This window comes from Aquarana catesbeiana, linkage group LG04 (assembly GCF_042186555.1).
Source record: "Aquarana catesbeiana isolate 2022-GZ linkage group LG04, ASM4218655v1, whole genome shotgun sequence".
NCBI classification, from domain to species: Eukaryota; Metazoa; Chordata; class Amphibia; order Anura; family Ranidae; genus Aquarana; species Aquarana catesbeiana.
The window spans coordinates 212,886,996-212,907,028 of NC_133327.1; positions in this window are offsets into that span (position 1 = coordinate 212,886,996).

A 20,033-nucleotide genomic window follows, 5' to 3' on the forward strand; every position below is an offset into this window, starting at 1 on the left:
AGACCAGCACTCTCCACTCTTCCTTCCACGCTTCCTTCCCCCCAGCTGAGGCTTCAGATGCCCAACCTGGGCCTTCCAGGGAGCAACATGTGGAGGAGCCCAGCTTAAGCCAGGTATAGCATTCTTCTAAATATTTCTGGTTGTCCAATCAATGATGTTAAATAAATGTTAGTTTGGATTGCTAATTTATGATTGTGATTGATGATGCAAAAACTAAAATGTTGTCCCTTTTTCATACACAGGGAAGTCTCAGCCAGGAGGTGGCCAGGCCAAGCAGGCTGCCCGATACCCAGGTCCCTCCCCTCCACCTTCAAAGAAAAAGTGGGCAGGAAGAGGAGTAACCTGGAGGAGGCTGCCATAGGCCTCTTTTGGAAGGCTACTGAGGCCCTCAGAACACCCCACAGTGTGGAGGAGGACTTTGCTGGCATAACTGCCTGCAAAATGATGCAGATGGAGGAGGGCCAACGCCTCTTGTGTGAGTTCTTAATTTTGGAAGCTCTCAATAAGAGTTGAGGGGCCAAATAACATGTGCAACCCACATTTGTGACCTCACACATAGTCCTCCTCCTCCTCCTCCAGGTCCTACTCCACCTCCTTCTCCTCCTGCCACATCTCCAACACCACAGCCACAGCCGGGAAGGAAGCGTGGAAGGAAGACCAGAGAGTGATGACCCTGGGTTCAGTCTGGTCTGGCAAAAGATGCAGCCTCTTGTATGACCACAGCCTGGGGACACAGATGTCATCTGCTGCTTTCCGGATCTCTGGGACTTCTGGACCAGATTGCACTCCCTTAGATAAGGACTCCTCAGGCCACCAATTTTGCTGGAAAATAATTGATATCTGCCCTGGGGGTCCAAGGCTTCGTCAATTTCTGCTGTTTCTCCAGCGTTGCCTCCCTCTTTGTTTGTTTGTGAGGCCTTAATAAAGGTTTTTTTGTTTCAATTATACTCGCCTATGTGTGTTTTCCTTCAAAAAGGACAGTTTGTTTGTGAGGAGGCAGCTACATTTCAAAAATACAATGTGAAATTAACAAGAGACACCAACACCAAGCAACCTCCTTGAGGTTAAATAATACAAGATAATAATGGTGTTGTGGTAACTTGACACACAAAACACACACAAAAATATTCTGGATGTTAAATAACTTAAAAAAAACAAGACCAGCCTTGAAAAAAATACAAACCTAAAAAAAATCACATCAGGCTTGAAAAAAACAAAAAAACACAAAAAAAAGATATAGATTTTTGGTCAGATGTGACAAATCATAATATATTGAGGGAATCACGATAAATAATAAAGAAAGAAGTTTGAGAGAAGTCTGTGTGAATATCAGCAGCAAAACTACTTCGTTCTTCCTGCATTATAAAAGAGAAGAGAGTGCGCTGCATTAAACCATTTTTTACATTGCAGCGTGACGAAAGTGCTCTATCCATTCTGAACGCTAATTTTACCAGACTGAGCTGTCTCGGAATTTCTTCTGAGCATGCGTGGCACTTTGTGCGTCGGAATTGTCCACACACGGTCGGAATTGACGCTATCGGATTTTGTTGTCGGAAATTTTTACTTTGTGTCGGAAAATCCGATGGAAAATGTCCGATGGAGCCCACACACAGTTGGATTTTGCGACAACACGCTCCGATCGCACATTTTCCATCGCAAAATCCAACCGTGTGTACGGGGCATAAGAGAGGATTTGCCATCACTTATACTAGTTTTCTGTTGTATCTCTGGGACAATATGTGAAAGGATTTCCCCAATGCTTTCACAGCAGGAAAAGACAGCAGGAAGAAAACCTGGCAGGGGTTTTAACCTATCCCTAGTGCCCTGGGATCACAATACTTCAAAAGAGGTGGCCCACTCTGAACTATAATGTTGGCGGTCTGTTTGAATGTTTAATAGAAACAGAACAGTGGTGTGGGTAATTTATGTGTGGTACATATTTTTCAACTGTGATATTACCATTACTATTGAGTGAATTACGTTCTTACATTGGAATAAACCAACGTGTGCTCATGGTGATGTTGTGACCATCAAAAAGCTATATATCAGGTATAGCAGAATTATGTAAGATACAACAACTGTAAAATTCATAAAGGATAACAGAAGTATACTGTATTTTTTTTGTTTAGGGGACAAACAGAGATGAATCAGGAAGATCAAGTGTTGTTCATTTTCGTCCAGCTGATATGGGCGCATTGGGTGGAACAAGATGGTTTGTGTTTTAGGTGGATATCATAGTAATATTAACTAAAACAGGAACACCCAGTTCCAGCTTACATTTTGGAGTCAGTAACACAGATTTAGCTATCCTGTGAGATTTAAAATTCCAGTGTAAGTGATCGTAAACCCTATTTTTTTGAAATAGCAAAATAAGATAACAGGTTAGTATAAGGAGGTGGGGGGGGGGGATGCACACAGAAGGTTTCTACCTTCATGCATTTTATAATGCATGTAAAAAATCTTCTACTTTTACAACCACTTTAAATTGTTTTAGGCTCTTTGTATGGAGATGGGGGATAGGCCATGTCCATATTTGGTCAGTGATGTCACCATATCCCCACCCCATTGTATATAAAGCCAATGACAGCTCTGGAGATCTGTCATTAATATGAGAGAAGGGCATGAGTGGGTGGAACAACATGTTTTTTTCTTTTCATGATCAGCAGGTGATGACCAGCTGAATACATTTATCACAATAACTGTAAGTAACGATCTAATGATACTAGTATACTGGTATAAAATGACTGGGCAATATATCACATTATAAAGCAGCAATCCCTATGTGTAACACAAACATAAATTAAACCAAGTGAAAAAATGTGAAACTGCGCTAATAAAAACAAACTGATATAGATGACAATTGACCATCATAAGGTGCAAAAAAACTCATGTGAATATGTGAAGCATATATGTAGTTGCTCATAGAAAATATGCATTCAATGCATGTACAAAAGTGCATAATCATGTACATCGGTGCAAGTTTTAAAACATATTAGAAGTCCATATAGTTGATGCGATGATCACCCAAGTGTTGATAAGTATTGGAAATTAGTTGATAATTAAATTTGAAGTGTCAGATCCACCGTCACCAAATATAAAAGCTGTCCGCTTACCAGAGACCCATGACCCCCCAATACAGAGGGTCTGGGTAAGCTGTTAAGGAATAATCACTCCGGACCACCATCAAAAAACAGGATAGCTCCGCTGTGTTGAAAAGTTGGGGGCCTCGATGTCAGATGGATCAATAGCGGGGCAGCAAACCCTTTTATCATTTGTACGGAAGGATTGAGAGCTGGAATCTGGTTGGTTGTTTTGGAATCCAGGTAATGCAATGGTGGTACTGGTCCTTCAGAATGTTGGACACCTTTTGATCGTATCCATCCTCTGGTGTGTGCCCCATCCAGCTAACTAGACAAAACACATGTTTACGGTTCCTGTTCCAAGATCACACGTGTGATTATCAACTAATTTCCAATACTTATCAACACTTGGGTGATCATCGCATCAATTATATGGACCTCTAATATGTTTTAAAACTTGCACCGATGCACATGATTATGCACTTTTGTACATGCATTGAATGCATATTTTCTATGAGCAACTACATATATGCTTCACATATTCACATGAGTTTTTTTGCACCTTATGATGGTCAATTGTCATCTATATCAGTTTGTTTTTATTAGCGCAGTTTCACATTTTTTCACTTAATGTATCACATTATTATTGTATGAACCAAGGTGTTGTGGTACACAAAATCAACAATGTTCTTCTACAGTTCAATGAAAACTGTTGCAATACCCTGGAAATGACACTGGATTGTTTGGGTACTCCTGTCTTTCTATAGTGATGACCCACCATGTAAATGTTCACAAGTGGAACTCCTGAAATAGTCTTTGTTAACATGGAAAGCCCAGCACAGGGGATAAGCTAATAAAATGAATGGCAATTTAACAGAGAAAGAGTTAGCACTGTCTCAAATACTGGCACAGGTAAATGTCAGACATAAAAAAAGAATCATGTAATAATCAGCCTTTTAAGTCCCACACCTTGACTAGCCACTGACCGCTGGAAAATAGTGAGTTCTGTTCACTGTGCCTGTGATCTAAGCTGTCCGATGATGGCTCAGATCACGGCTGGACTGGGACAAAAATTTGGCCTTGGACTTCATCCAGACTGACCCACTTTGAAAGGCGACAGGCCTCTCCCATACCGGCCAGCCTGACAAACCCGCCCCTCCTCCTGGGGCAAAGGATGAGGGGCGGTTTGTAATGGGACAAGATAAGGCAGGAAAGTGAGAAACTCCCAGGCCATAGTTGTTGAGTCAGCTGTCTGTTCCCTCCCCCATGCTCCTTCTGGTCCCTCCCTGCTCCTCTGTTCCCCCAAGATGCTCCTCTGGTCACCCATGTGCTCCTCTGGTCACCCATGTACTCCTCTGGTCACCCATGTGCTCCTCTGGTCACCCACATGCACCTCTGGTCCCCCACATGCTCCTCTGTTCCACTGTGTTCCTCTATTCCTCCCATGATCCTCTGGTCCCCCACATGCTCCTCTGATCCCCTGTGCTCCTCTTTTCCCCCCATGCTCCTCTGGTCCCCCACATGCACCTCTGGTCCTCTGCATGCTCCTCTAGTCTCCTGTGCTCCTCTATTCCCACCATGCTCCTCTGGTTCCCCACATGCTCCTCTGGTCCCCCGTGATCCTCTATTCCCCCCATGTCTGCTCTGGTCCCCCACATGCTCATCTGGTCCCCCCATGCTCCTCTGTTCATCCCATGCTCCTCTGTTCCCCCCTCCGCTTCTCTGGTCCCCCCCACAGCGCTCACCTCCTCTCCCTAGCTAGTTGTGCAGTGCATGCTGAATAAAGACATGATCCTCAGGAGTCAGCACTGAGAAGCTCATCATACAAACCAGAAGGAGGGCAGCCGCACACAACTGTAAGATTCCTCTGCACTCGTTCTCCTGGTCTTTCCTTCCCCTGCTCTCCATCCTGTCTGCTGCCATGAGGAATCTAGATGGAGAGCAGAGTTTTTATTTTTTAATAAAAGACTTGTCCCAAATTGTCTACTGTCATTTTTACCATTTTGACACTTTCTTGGTGAATGTGTATGGGTACAGTTTACCCAACACCTATTCACATAGGGGGGCAGGATCTGGGGCTTCCCTTGTTAAAGGGCCTTCCAGATTCTGATAAGCCCCCCACCCGCAGACCCCCACAACCACTGGGCAAGGGTTGTGGGAATGAGGCCCTTGTCCCCATCAACATGGGGACAAGGTGCTTTGGGGGGACCCCATAGCATCCTCCCCATGTAGAGGGCATGTGGCCTGGTATGGTTCAGGAGGGAGGGCTCCCTCACCCCCCCCTTTTCCTGTGGCCTGCCAGGTTGTGTGCTTGGATAAGGGTCTGGTATGGATTTTGGAGGGACCCCTACACCATTTTTTTTATTTTGGCTCAGGGTTCCTGTTAAACTCCATACCAGACCTGAAGGGCCTGGTATGGATTTTGGGGGGACCACATGCCATTTTTCTTTTAAATTGGGAGCAGGGTTCCCCTTAATATTCTTATTATAAAAAATTTGTGGGGTTCCCCCCAAAATCCATACCAGGCCCTTCAAGCCTAGTATGGATTTTGGGGGGACCCCACACATTTTTTTTGGTGCCGTTTTTTTCAATGATTTTTATCTATATTGCACCATATATTGATACAACAATTCATTACAGCCGCGATCAGTTTTATGGTTCAATAAGTTTTTATTGAAGTTTTCACAAGTATATAAACATATAAAAACAGGAGAATAATAAAGGTAAAGAAATAAAATTAAAAAAAGGAGGAGTGTAAACAGTGCCAGTTACCTGACATATAGTCTCCTAATAAACAAATATTTCTTTTAAGTGTTGAAATAGTGCAATCTTATATAAGTGCAAGGGTTATTATAAATATATTGTTACGATAAAACCGTATAACAGGTGTATATTGATATATATGCCTTAACTACCCTGTGTGGGGGTGCCCCTTTGGGAGCCTGCTGCACCCCTGGACACAGGGAGTCTGGGGTAACCAACGTATACATAGGTTTTCAAAGGTGTGGTTAGTAACAGGTTTTTAGATCTCTATTTACATAGAAGATCCTATGTTTATATTGCATCAAGAGAGATATATTGGAGACACAAAAAAGAAAGAAAAGGTGAGACAGATTAGATGAAAGTGTAATAGGTATAGAATAGAAAAATAATAGAAGGGGAGGAGGGGGGGAGGGGTAGTGAGACAGCGAGCTTCGGTCCAAATATGAGGTCTTCATTTTAAGGGAAAGGTATGATGGATTTGGTTTTTACATCTCCTAGGTGGAGTTCTTAGCCGAGAGCCTTTGTTTGAGTTTGTCTGAGGTAGAATAACTCCTCCAGATACTTCAGACAAAAGAGAACTTAGCGTATTTATCTAGAGCTTTGGCCTGCATTTCCTCCATTAGCATGTAATTGTTTACCTCCCCAACCCACTCAATTAGGGTGGGGGGCGTAGTGGTTTTCCAATGTCTGGGTATAAGCTGTCTACCCGCACTAACAAAGAATTTCAAAAGGCCGTTTTTTTGCGATTTGATTATCCCTGGAAGGATGGATAGGAGGGCAATAGAGGGCGATGGTAGCAGTGGTTTGTCATAAATGTCTGAATAAATCTGAAAAATTTGGGTCCAGAATTGAAGAAGAACATCACACTCCCACCAGATATGTATATAAGTACCTTCCATTGTGTTGCATCTCCAGCATCTGTCTGAGTTAGATGGGAACATGATCCTGAGAGTAGTTGGGACCCGATACCACCTCGACAACAATTTATAGTTTTTCTCTTGTGTATAGCATGATACGGAGGTTTTGTTTGTGAAAAGGAAGGCTTTCCCCCACTCCGCCTCGGTTATGTCTTTCCCGACCTCCACTGACCATTTAGAGGCATAGCTAGGTAGGGCTTCATGGGTATGGTTTACAATTGATTTATATATCAGTGATAAGGTGTGGCGTGGAGTTTCAGAAAGGGTGCATAGTTGTTCGAACCCGGTCAAGGGTCTATGAGTTTGTCTAGAGTCGTGCAGTGTCTTGCAATAGGAATTTAGGTGTCTACGAGTGAGCCATGTCGTCTTGGGGGTAACGTCTGTTGAGGTGGTTATGAATGTGCCCAGGGTGTGATCAACGAATTGTTGTGCAGTGGGCCATGAGTCTCTGCTGCAAGTGTCTAATGAGTGGGTTGAGTGTCCTTCTGGGAGATTTGGATTATCGAACAAGGGGGTGAGGGGGCTAGGTTCCGAGGATAATGAGTGGGTGTCTCTTTTGCGGTACCAAATTGCCAGGGCATCTCTGGTGAGGGGGGACAATGTTGATAAGGATTTGTATGTCTTGTCGTGGCCCCAAAGAAGCGCTCGTAGGTCATATGTGGATAGATCTTGTTCTACAGTCGTAGCAGCTTTGGACATAGGGCGGGGGAACCACTCAAGGATACGAGATAAGATTGCTGACGTATGGTATGTTTCAAAGTCGGGTAGGCCTAAACCTCCCTTCGTGATAGGAGAGCATAAGAGTTTGTGTTTCAATCTTGGGTGGTTACCCTTCCAGACAAATTTGATTGCCAGAGAGCGGAGGGTATGGAGATACGCAGAGGGGAGGGCTATGGGTAGGGCTTGAAATAGGTATAATAGCTTGGGAAGTATATCCATCTTTAATGTGTTGATACGTCCTATCCAGGATAAAGGTAGGTCCATCCGCTCTTCTGACAACTTTCTAAGTTTTTGGAGCAAAGGGGTAAAATTCAGGGGGTATATGTCAGAGGTTTGCTTAGGTATAGCTGTGCCTAGATAAGAGATAGAGTTAGGTCTCCATTGAAATGAAAAGTTGGGTTTAAGGGAGGAGAGAGTACCGTGTGATAATGAAAGGTTTAGGGCTTCGGTTTTAGAGATATTTAGTTTATAGTTACTAAGACTACCAAATCTGTCTATCTCAGCCAATATGGAGGGTATGCTGGTATGGGGTTGTGTGACGTAAAGAAGGAGATCATCGGCGTATAAGGAAAGTTTACAGTGGGACGAGGGGGTTTGTATTCCCTGTATGTTGGGGTTAGATCTTATGGCTTGTGCTAAGTGTTCAATTACTAGGGCGAACAGGAGAGGGGAAAGAGGACAGCCCTGTCTGGTGCCGTTAGTTATCATAAATTTTTCTGATTGAATACTGTTTACTAGTACTGTGGCCGAAGGCGCAGAGTAGAGAGACATGATACGTGTCAACATTTTCGGGCCAAGGCCTAATTGGGAGAGGGTGGCTTGGAGAAAAGACCAGCTGACCCTATCAAAGGCCTTCTCTGCGTCACAAGAGAGAAGGCAGGCAGGTATGTGATGGCGGTGAGCGTATGTGATTAGGTGTATGGTCTTGGTGGTATTGTCCCTGGCTTCACGGCCAGGAACAAAGCCTACTTGGTCTCTATGTATAGTTTGTGGTAACAAAGGGGAAAGGCGGTTTGCGAGGATCTTAGCATATAGCTTTAGGTCAATATTTAGAAGGGATATCGGTCTATAATTGGGGCAAATGGAGGGGTCCTTTCCAGGTTTAGGGATGACAACAATCTGAGCTTGGAGTATAGATGGGGAAAGAGCAATGTTTTCATCAATGGCATTAAACGCTTTTGTTAGTAGTGGGGATAGTTGTGGGGCGAACGTTTTATAAAAGCGAGGGGAAAATCCGTCCGGACCCGGGCTCTTGCCATTCTTGAGACTTTTGATAGTGGTTAGAAATTCCTCTTCGGACAGAGAGGTCTCCAGGTCCTCCGTATCCGAGAGGGGAAGAGATGGAAGTGCTGTCTCCTGAATATAGGAGGACAAGCCTTGTGGGGTGGATGTAGTGAGTGGGGTCTGGGGGGTTAGATTATAGAGGGTAGAGTAATATCTGCGGAATTCCTCAGCTATTGCTGAGTTCTGCATGAGTTTACCCTTAATGGGGGAGTTTATTAACGTTATAGGTCGCCTGGCTTGGCGTGGTTGGAGAGTGTTCGCGAGGTGTCTGCCACATTTGTTGGCTTGTGAGTAGTGATTGAATCGTCCCTTATCTCGGGCAATTAGGGACCTTTCTGCGAAAATAAGCAGGAGGTCTCTTCTTGCATTGGAGAGTTCTAGGAGAGACGAGTCAGCTGGGTCTTTTTTGTGTGATTCTTCTAATTTGGCGATAGTGGAGAGAAGTCGTGTTATATCTGCAGTACGGGCGTGTTTCAGTCGGGCTCCGTGCTGGATTAGTTTGCCCCTGAGTACACATTTAAGTGCCTCCCATTTAGTGAATGAGTTAGTAGTGTCTTGGGCATGATCCGAGACAAAGTGTCTAATGGTCTGTATAATGTCCTGCGAGCATACAGAATCAAATAATAAATTATCATTAAGTCTCCAGGAGGAGCTCCGTTTGCGTGTTGGGATATGCCCTAAGCTCAAGGGTATGGGGGCATGGTCTGACCAGAGGGTGAGACCAATAGAGGCAGAAGGTGAATAATCCAACATTGATTGGGATATGAAGAGGTAGTCAAGTCTGCTGTAGGAGTTATGTGCGGGAGAGTAGAATGTGTAGTCCTTAGTGTTAGGATGTAGCATCCTCCATGTGTCTACCAAGGATAAATCAGATAGGAGTGTTCTGATGTTGGTCAGGGAGGTCGGGGAGATCGAGGACTTACCGGTGGATGAATCAAGACGAGGTATCAAGGCGGCATTGAGGTCCCCTCCCAGGATCATGTTGACTGTGCAGAATTTTTTCAGACGGGAGGTCACGGAGGAAAGGAAGTGTTGTTGATTCTGGTTAGGAGAGTATATGTTAATGACAGTATAAATAGTATTCAGATAAGACAGTTTAAGAAAGATATATCTTCCTAGGGGGTCGATTTGAGTATCAAGGACATCTGGCGTGAAGGAAGCGTGAAATGCTATGGAGACTCCCTTAGATTTTGCAGAGGGGTTGGTGCTATGAAACCAAACAGGATATTGCTTATGGAAGATCTGTGGGCATTTATCTGTTCTAAAGTGAGTTTCCTGTAGGAGAAGGATTTGGGTTCTTATTTTATGAAAATGATATAATATTTGCCGTCTCTTCTCTGGGACGTTAAGGCCTCTGCAATTCAGCGATGAGATCTTTAGGGCGGGTTGTACTGCCATGTAAAAACAAGTTTACTGTGTGTACAGTAATAAGGACCATGGAGGCTCGCTGCCCCAAAGGTATGGGAGAGGGGGGAGAAAGAGAAAGAGGAGAGACCTCTAGTGGCGAAACAAGAAAAGGGATTTAAGTGCAGAAATAGGAAAAGACATACAAAAGTAAAAAGGGGAGAACGAGGCCAAAAAAGCCTCACTAATGGAGTTGTTAACAACATTTCAGCTAATACCGCTGTGGGCGCTGAAGGGCCTAAGTGGGGGGACAGCGGGTTATGCACTGAGGAGCCCGCACACGCCGGCGACAATTATCAAAGGTGTAAAATATGAGAACTATAAACTTAACATCTCAGAACTCCGTGCTGCTACGTAAATACTAAACAGGTACATATCTTAGCTAAAGAGGACCTATCTCTTAAAACATCTCAGAGTGTAGGCAACCCAGAGGGTCTTTATATCCAGCTATAAGATACTAACATATTCAAAAGGGGATGGATAGGAGGAGGGAGGGGGGGGGGGAATGGATGGGATGAGGTAGGATTGGGAATGGTTGAGGAATGGAGGGGTGTGTGGCCCGCATCGCGGGCAATCACACTACACGGGAGGCAAATGCATGGAACATTGACACAAAACCTGTGTTTAAGGAAAAAGAAAGTGGGTTAGTGATAAAATGTCCCAACAAGAACTGCAAATAGGGACGTCTGCACTGGTCTGGAACCTGTGAGAGAACTATAGAAAAGAGTTAGATATCATAGGACTGGATTCAGCCATCTGTCGCAGTAAAGAAGTCCTGTTTGGATCTCTTGTTCATCTTCGTTCGTTTCTGCCATCCTGCTGCAGTTTTGAAGCCAGGGGTGGCCGCATGAAGTGGCCAGTCTGGAATGGAGATCTGTGGTAATTCAAAAGTTCCGAGGAACCTGGGGAGATCACCCAGCGTGCGAAAGGTCGCCGATTTCCCTTCATGGGATGCAAACAAATTAAGGGGGAAACCCCATCGGTATTTGATTTGCTTTGCTTGTAGGGCTCCAGTCAGAGGTTTTAGGGCACGCCGCATGTCCAGAGTCAGTTTGGAGATGTCAGGAAGCAGGGATACTGCAGTACCATTAAAGAGTATTGCAGCTTGAGAGCGTGCAGCTTGCATGATGGCGTCTTTGACTGCGTAAAAGTGTACTCTGCAAATCACGTCTCTGGGGTGTTCTGGGTTTGGATTCTTAGGGCCAAGGGCTCTGTGGATTCGGTCAAGTTCCAGAGGAGTGTTTTTGTCTTTCTGGAGAAGCTCATTGAACATGGCGATTACTGCAGGAGCTAAGTCCTTAGTTTCAACTGATTCGGGTAGGCCGCGTATGCGTATGTTGTTACGTCTGGCCCTGTTCTCCTGGTCATCCTGATGGTACATCAGTTGCTGGATCTGGAGGGTATGTTCATGCAAGATAGTTTCATGCACATGCAGGGTGGATGCAGTCTCTTCTATGTTATGTTCCACTTCCTCAATTCTATTGGTGAAATCTCTGCGAAGTTCAGACATTTCTTGTTTGTATGAACACTCCATGCGTTGCACTCAAAATCATGTTTGGTGGGGAGTGCTTTAATATAAGCTTCCATGTCCCATCCATAGGATCTGTGGGATTCAGGGGAGTGACCTGCAGAGCGGACCGAGCCTGTCCCTGAGTCAGGGGGAGAGTGAGTACGCTGTCTGGTCTTCATATGGGGTGTGGAGCGCTGTGACATAGCTCCCTGTGAGGCCGCATGTGTGCCTGGGGTCCGGGCCGGCGCCATCTTGAACGGGGGGGGTCGGAACGATTTTGGCCCAAATGTGTGAAAAATCGGTCGATCTCACCTGCGGGGTGTGGATCGGAGGAACGCAGGCTGTCTCCCCCACCTCTCCTCCCCATATCAGGCCTGGATGCTTGTGCTGGGAAGCGCTGAGAGTCTCTGTATGTGCGGCGTGTGCGGGAGCTCCAGGAACAAGCGTCCTACTTCCTCATGTGCCAAGCCACGCCCCCCCGCGATCAGTTTTAAATTACTTTTTTTACTTTAGAAATTTAATTTTGCTGTGGTATTGTTATAAACATGGGAAAATGTGCTACTTTACAGGCATACTAAGGAAACCCCCCAGACATGATATTTAAAGGAATATTTCATTTTTATTGTTTCACTTTAGGCATTATTAAAATCACTGCTCCTGAAAAAAACGCAGTTTTTAAAACTTTTTTTGCATTGATACATGTCCCCTGGGACAGTACCCAGGACCCCATGCTGTTTTTTTTCAATGATTTTTATCTATATTGCCGGGATACGACAATTCATTACAGCGGCTAGCAGTTTTAAATGAGATTTTTTCCTTTAGAAATGTAGAAATGTAATTTTGCTGTGGTATTGTTCTAAACACGGAAAAGAGGCGCTAATTTACAGGCATACTAAGGACACCCCCCAGGCACAATATTTAAAGGAATATTTCATTTTTATTGTCTCACTTTAAGCATTATTAAAATCATTGCTCCTGCAAAAACGGCCGTTTTAAAAACTTTTTTTGCATTGATACATGTCCCCTGGGACAGAACCCGGGTCCCCATACACTTTTTGTGGTAATAACTTGCATATAAGCCTTTAAAATGAGCACTTTTGTTTTTTCTTGTTAGTGTCCCATAGACTTTAACGGTGTTCCGCGGCTTTCGAATTTGCCACGAACACTAATGTTCGCTGTTCGCCAAGCAGGCGAACACTCGATGTTCGAGTTGAACTTATCCCTACCCAGGAGCTATAATTTGGCTATAATTTGTCAGGAATTTAAACATTTTGTTTTTGTTTTCTAAATGTCAGTTTTGCTGTAGTAGGTTGTTTACATCATAAAGATGTGCTGATTGACAGGCAGGCTAAAAGTATTCCCCAGGCATGTTATTGAAAGGAAATTTTTATTTTTAATGATGATCTTTAACCAGTTCAATACTGGGCACTTGCCCCCCTTCCTGCCCAGGACAATTTTCAGCTTTCAGTGCTGTCGCACTTTGAATGACAATTGCGCGGTCATACAGCACTGCACCCAAAATAAATTTTTATAATTTTCTTCCCACAAATAGAGCTTTCTGTTGGTGGTATTTGATCACCACTGGGGTTTTTATTTTTTGCTAAACAAACTAAAAAAAATGAAATTTAAAAAAAAAAAACGTTTTTCTTAGTTTCTGTTATAAAATGTTGTTTTCTCCGTCACTGAGGGGCACTGATGAGGCTGCACTAATGGGCACTGATAGGCACTGATGAGGTGGCACAGATAAGGTGGCACTGATGAGGAGGCACTAAAATGTAGAATTGATGGGCACTGATAGATGGCACTGATATACAGCACTGATGGGCACTGATAGGCGGCACTGATGGGCAATGATAGGTGGCACTGATAGGGGGCACTGATGGGTACTGATAGGTGGCATTGATGGGCACTGATAGGTGGCACTGATGGGCACTGATAGATGGCTCTGGATAGGCAGCACTGATGAGGAGGTACTGACAGGCATTACTGATTGGCATCTGAAGGGCACTGACAGGCATTACTGATGGGGCACTGTTTGGCACATTCATGGGCACTGATTGGCACATTTATGGGCATTGATTGGCACTTTCACGGGCACTGACAGGTGTTACTGATGGGGCACAGACCAGCAGCTGATGGGCACTGATTGGCAGCTGATGGGCAGCTCTCATGGGGGCTGCACTGATAATCAATGTGCTAATTATCAGTGCAGACCCACCTCTGACAGGGAGAGCCCTGTTTACCGGCACTTCCTGGTTCACGTTGTGATCAGTCACAGCTGATTACTTGGTAAGGAGCCTCTGTCAGAGGCTCCTTACCACGATCGGAGATACGGTGTGTCAGAGTGACACACAGCACAACCGATCGCCATGCTGTGCGCCCCATGGGCGTGCGCTGGCATGTTATCCTGAAAGATGTCATATGACGTCCAGTCAGGATAACAGAACCACTGCCCGGCTGTCATTCTGCTATAGGCCTGGCGGGAAGTGGTTAAAGTGGTATTAAGCCTAAAACCAAAAAATGTAATATATTGCAGCTTGCAGCTTATTAGCTGTGGTAGTTTCATTTGTTTTCTTTTTTTAGGCATTTTCCACTTTGTTTTCACATAGCGATCTGGCCAGTAACACACCTCCTGTATTACAATGCCCCCACTCTGGATGAATGAGCACAATGGCCACAGCAGACAGCAGCATTGCCAGTCTGGGGGGGAGAGGAGTGTTACGTGTACCAGCAGATTTAAATACACTAACAAATTGAAGCCAAACTCCATCTCACATATTATAATCAGTTATAGTACAGCAAACATTTTTAATCCTTTTGGAATAAAGGTTTTACATAAATGAAAGCTTTTCATTGTAAGTCCGCCAGTTTGTCTCATCCCTGTTAACTGATACATGTGGAAGAGAGCATGTCAGTCCATTTAACATTGTTTTCTATGGAACACATTCTGTAGTGCAAATATGCAAACTGCAAAAAGCACTAAAAATGCATAGGTGTGAATCCAGCCTTAGAATTGGTAAGCTGCAAAATAATAAATGATAGCCTTTGGGTTTAATACTACTTTATCCACTTCCTGCCCAGCCAATAGCAGAATGATGGCCGGGAGGTGGTTGCGTTATCCTGACTGGACGTCAAATGACGTCCAGCAGGATAAGCCGCAATCACACGCCCGCGGGGGTATGGGGTGTCACTCTGACACACCACAACTCTGTTTAGGGTAAAGAGCCTATGACGTAGGCTCTTTATCACGTGATCAGCTGTGACTAATTACAGCTGATCACAGCTTGTAACCAGGAAGTGCCAGTAAATGGCTTTCCTCAGTTCACGCTGACACGGAGAGTCAATTGGCAGCTCTCCTGTCAGAGGGGGGTCTGTGCTGATAATCAGTGCATTGATTATCAGCGCAGCCCCATCACAGTTGCCCACCACATCTGCCAATCAGCTGCCAGTCATTGCCCACTAAAGTGGCAATCAGTGCCCATCAAAGTGCAAATCAGTGCCCATCAGTTATGCCTGTCAGTGCCCATGTCAGATGACAATCAGTGCCCATCAGCAATGCCTATCGTTATCATCATCAGTGCTGTCTATCAGTGCCATCTATTAGTGCCCATCAATGCTGCCTGTCAGTGCCACTCAGTGCCGCTTGTCAGTGCCCATCAGTGCCGCTTGTCAGTGCCCATCAGTGCCGCCTGTTAGTTCCCATCGGTGCTGCCCATCAATGCCAATCAGTGCTGTTTATCAGTGCCCATCAGTGCCACCTATCAGTGCCCATCAGTGACGCCTATCAAAGGCCATCAGTGCCGCATACCAGTGCCCATCAATGCTGCATATCAGTGCTGCCTATTAGTGCCCATCAATTCTACATATTAGTGCCTCCTCATCAGTGCCCATCAGTGCCACCTTAGCAGTGCCAACTCATCAGTGCCTGTCAGTGCAACCTCATCAGTGCTCATCAGTGAAGAAGAAAACTTTTATAACAGAAACAAAGAAAAACTATTTTTTTTTTTTAAATGTCAGTCTTTAGTTTTAGTTTGTTTAGCAAAAAATAAAAACCCCAGAGGTGATCAAATACCACCAAAAGAAAGCTCTATTTGTGGGAAGAAAATTATAAAAATATAGTTTGATTACAGTGTTGCATGACCACGCAATTGTCCTTCAAAGTGACAGTGCTGAAAATTGTCCTGGGCAGGAAGGGGGGAAAGTGCCCTGTATTGAAGTGGTTAAGCATTATTAAAATCACTATTCCCCACCAAAAGGGAAATTATTAAAATGTTGGTAAATGTTCCCCAGGGCAGTGTCCAGCACCTATGCCATTTGTTTGACAATCCCTTAGCAATTATCTTATAAAATGGCCATTACTATTTTTTAACATTCGGCTTCCATTGACTTCAATCAGGTTCGGATTCAGCACCCAATCTTTAGTCATGTTCTGCAGTCGCCTCACTGTGAATCCAGGTGAATTCAGTTTGTTCCTACTTATCATACAAATTATAATCTGATCACGCAACCTTTGTACAATCAACTTTAGATTTACCAAAATTTTGCAATAATTAATTCACAATATTCTTGATAGATCCTCTAATTTGGGCCTGCAGGGACTGTAAATCAAAAACTTGTACTGTTAGAACAATCATGGAAAGTATATGTGAAGTATTTTTCTGTGTCATCATAATCTGAAAGAGGTGCTAGATTTCCTTTATGTGTATTTGATAATGTGTCTTATTACTTGGCTGCATATTTCTTTTTTCTTCACAAAAACAACTGTTCAAAAGTTCTGCAAACTGTTAATAAATCGTGTAAAGGTTTATTTACTCTTTCAACCATAGTAGTTAAAATGAATTAATTAGCATTTGGTGGGATCCTATTTAAACTTCTGTCATGGGATCCACTTTCACTCATTGTCATAGTTATTTGAAAGAGAGAAATGCCACAACACTTGAAGCTTGTGTAAACATAAACAAATTTAGATGCACTAACATATTACTATATTCTGTCTGTGAATTGCTCATGTATGGGAGACTACTACTGAATTACTGGGGCTGCTATTTCAGCTGCTCATATCACCTAAAAAAAATCTTGGACAATCTTATTAACTCTCAGTTCATTAAAGGCGGACAAACGTTGCTTGTTGGAAGAAGTTCAAAACATTATTTTTCCATTGTATTTTTAAAAAAAGACAGAGATGCATGCACATTAGGGTGTGTCATTTTCTAATGGAAAAAAATAAACTGTAAATTTTTTGCAGACTTTGCTTACGCTCCGAGTCTGAGTGATGTAAAAGATATATATACTACATTTCCAGAAGATTGTATAATATTTAGAGGTTGCACACTTTGATCTGTTTTGTAAAAGTAGGCAAAAAATATGATTTTTCAATGTTAATTACTTTTATTGGGAAAACTAGAGATCGCAAACTTAAAATAATATTAAAACTATACACTAAGATTAATAGGTAATATGATAGGCAAAACATGTGTTATATTAAACAACTTTGAACAATGCAATCCCTTGTTTTGTTCGCTTGGTGTCGGCTTTTCTGTGATGCTCGACTACCCTCAACAAGAATTGTTTTTGTTGTTCATCCCTGACCGATTCATTATACTTTTTTATCAGAGCAATTCCTCTTTCTGCGGTATCATTGACATCCTTAAGAGTGTTCACATGGCTTCTTAGAGAATCACTGCAGTATTCTGTTACGTCGTGGATCCCAAACAATTCAAAGAACGTCTTTGTTTTATTAGTAACAAAATGGCTCAGGTCTTTTCCTTCAAAAAAACATGTTTTTACCCTCTAATCGTTTCACTTCCTTTTTCTTTGCAGGTTTGGTTTCTAAATTTTTAGTCATATTTTCCTTAACAGCCTGAGCAATACATTCGTCCAAAAAAGCCAATCCTACGTTTGTTTCTTTGTAGTCTTCTCTTGGATGAATTCCGTCTTTTAGGACATTTTGGATGTAGTTAACCATTTTCACTCGTTGTTCTTCTAGAAAGCCTTGAACGGGACTTTCTTCATCCAGCATTGTTGTATATGACTTCTTATCAAGTGAAGCCCACAGACTTTGCTTTGATAAAAGTGATCAATGTGTGCAACCCCTAAATATTATCCAATCTTCTTGAAATTTGGCATATATATCTTTTATATCACTGAGACTTGGGACGTAAGCAAAGTCATATGAAAAGCACATCTTTGGAAAAATTAGACACCCTAATGCACATGGATCACGTTGCCAAAAAAAAACAAAAAAACTGATGGTGGTACAGGCTTGATAACCCTGGCTTTTTTTTTATCTTGTGGGTATTAACTGACCACTGCCTTTTTTTTTATTTAAATATATTAACTATAAAGAGGTTGACAAGATGGTTGAACCAGTAAACCCATTTCATTATTAACCAAAAATAAACCCTATTTATCTGATACAAATAATCAAAGCTGCAGAAAACTTTAATTTTGAATGGCTATAAAAAGGATAAAAGCACATTTTTATTTACACTTTTTAAATAAGGCTCACAAGTTTGTACAGTATAAACTCACATTATTTATTATTATTATTATTATTATTATTCAGGATTTATATAGTGCCAACAGTTTACGCAGCGCTTTACAATATAAAAGGGAGACAATACAGTTATAATACAATAAAATACAAGAGGATTAAGAGGTCCCTGCTCAGAAGAGCTCACAATCTAATAGGGTGGGGCAGGTGGTACAAAAGGTTGTAACTGTGGGGAATGAGCTGATGGAAGTGGTAGGAAATTAGTTGGAGACGTGATAGGCTTTCCTGAAGAGATGGGTTTTCAGGGATCGCCTGAAGGTAGCAAGAGTAGGGGGATAGCCGGATAGATGGAGGTAGCGAATTCCAGAGGATGGGAGAGGCTCTGGAGAAATCCTGGAGACGAGCATGGGAGGAGGAGATGAGAGAGCTTAAAAGCAGGAGGTCTTGAGAAGAGCGGAGAGGTCAATTTGGGTGATATTTGGAGACAAGATTAGTGATGTAGCTCGGGGCAGAGTTGTGAATGGCTTTGTATGTTGTGGTTAGTATTTTGAATTTAATTCGCTGGGTGATTGGGAGCCAGTGTAGGGATTGGAGTAGAGGGTTGGCAGACACTGAGCGGTTGGTAAGGTGGATAAGTCTGGCAGCAGCATTCATGATAGACTGAAGATGAGATAGCCTATGGAGAGGTAAGCCAATGAGAAGGGAGTTGCAATAGTCAAAGCGAGAGATAACAAGGGAGTGAATGAGGAGCTTGGTGGTTTCATTTGTTAAAAAGGGGCGAATTTTAGAGATGATACGGAGGTGAATTCTACAAACTTTTGACAACGATTGGATTTGAGGCTGAAATGACAAGTCAGAGTCTAGGATTACACCTAGTACCCTGGCGTGAGGGGAGGGACTTATGGTTGCATTGTTGATTTTGATGGAAAAGTCATGGAGGGGGGCACAGGTGGGGGGGAATATTAATAGCTCAGTTTTAGAGAGATTTAGTTTAAGGAAGTGGTGCCACATCCATGCTGATATGTCAGTTAGTAAGTTAGTAATGCGAGAGGAGACTAAAGGAGTGAGGTGAGGAGTAGACAGATAGATTTGGGTGTCATCAGCTTATAAGTGGTATTGGAAGCCGTGGGCAGTTATTAAGTGACCAAGGGAGGAGGTGTAGATAGAGAAGAGAAGGGGTCCAAGAACCGAGCCTTGGGGGACCCCCACAGAAAGAGGCAATGGAGAGCAGGAGACAGAGTTGTAGATGACACTGAAGGAGCGCTGTGATAAATAGGCAGAGAACCAGGATAGAGCAGAATCTCGGAGGCCAAGGGAATGTAGTTTATTGAGAAGGAGAGGGTGGTCAACAGTATCAAAGGCCGCAGAGAGGTCAAGTAGTAGGAGTATGGAGTACTGGCTGTTGGTTTTAGCAGTTAGTAAATCGTTAATGAGTTTTAGTAAGGCAGTTTCCGTAGAGTGCTGCGAGCGAAAGCCAGACTGTAAGGGGTCAAGAAGGTTATTTTCATTGAGGTAGGAGCTAAGACGGTTGTAAACTAAGCGTTCTAGAAGTTTAGAGGTGAATGGGAGAGATCTGTGCATGTTTTAGAGAGGAGGGGAAGATGCCACTAGAGAGGGAGAGATTGAAGATGTGGGTGAGGGAGCATAGGATAGAAGAAGAGGGTGACCATAGTAGTTGTGAGGAAACAGGATCCAAGGGATAATTGGTTAGGTGGGCATCCGAGAAAATTTTTGTAACCTCTTCCGTAGTAGCCAATTCAAAAGAGGAGAGTGTTGAATGTGCTGCTAGGTAAGGTATGTTGGGTGGGGAAGACGTACGCACAGTGGAGATGTCCTCACGAATTGCATCGATCTTGTCTTTG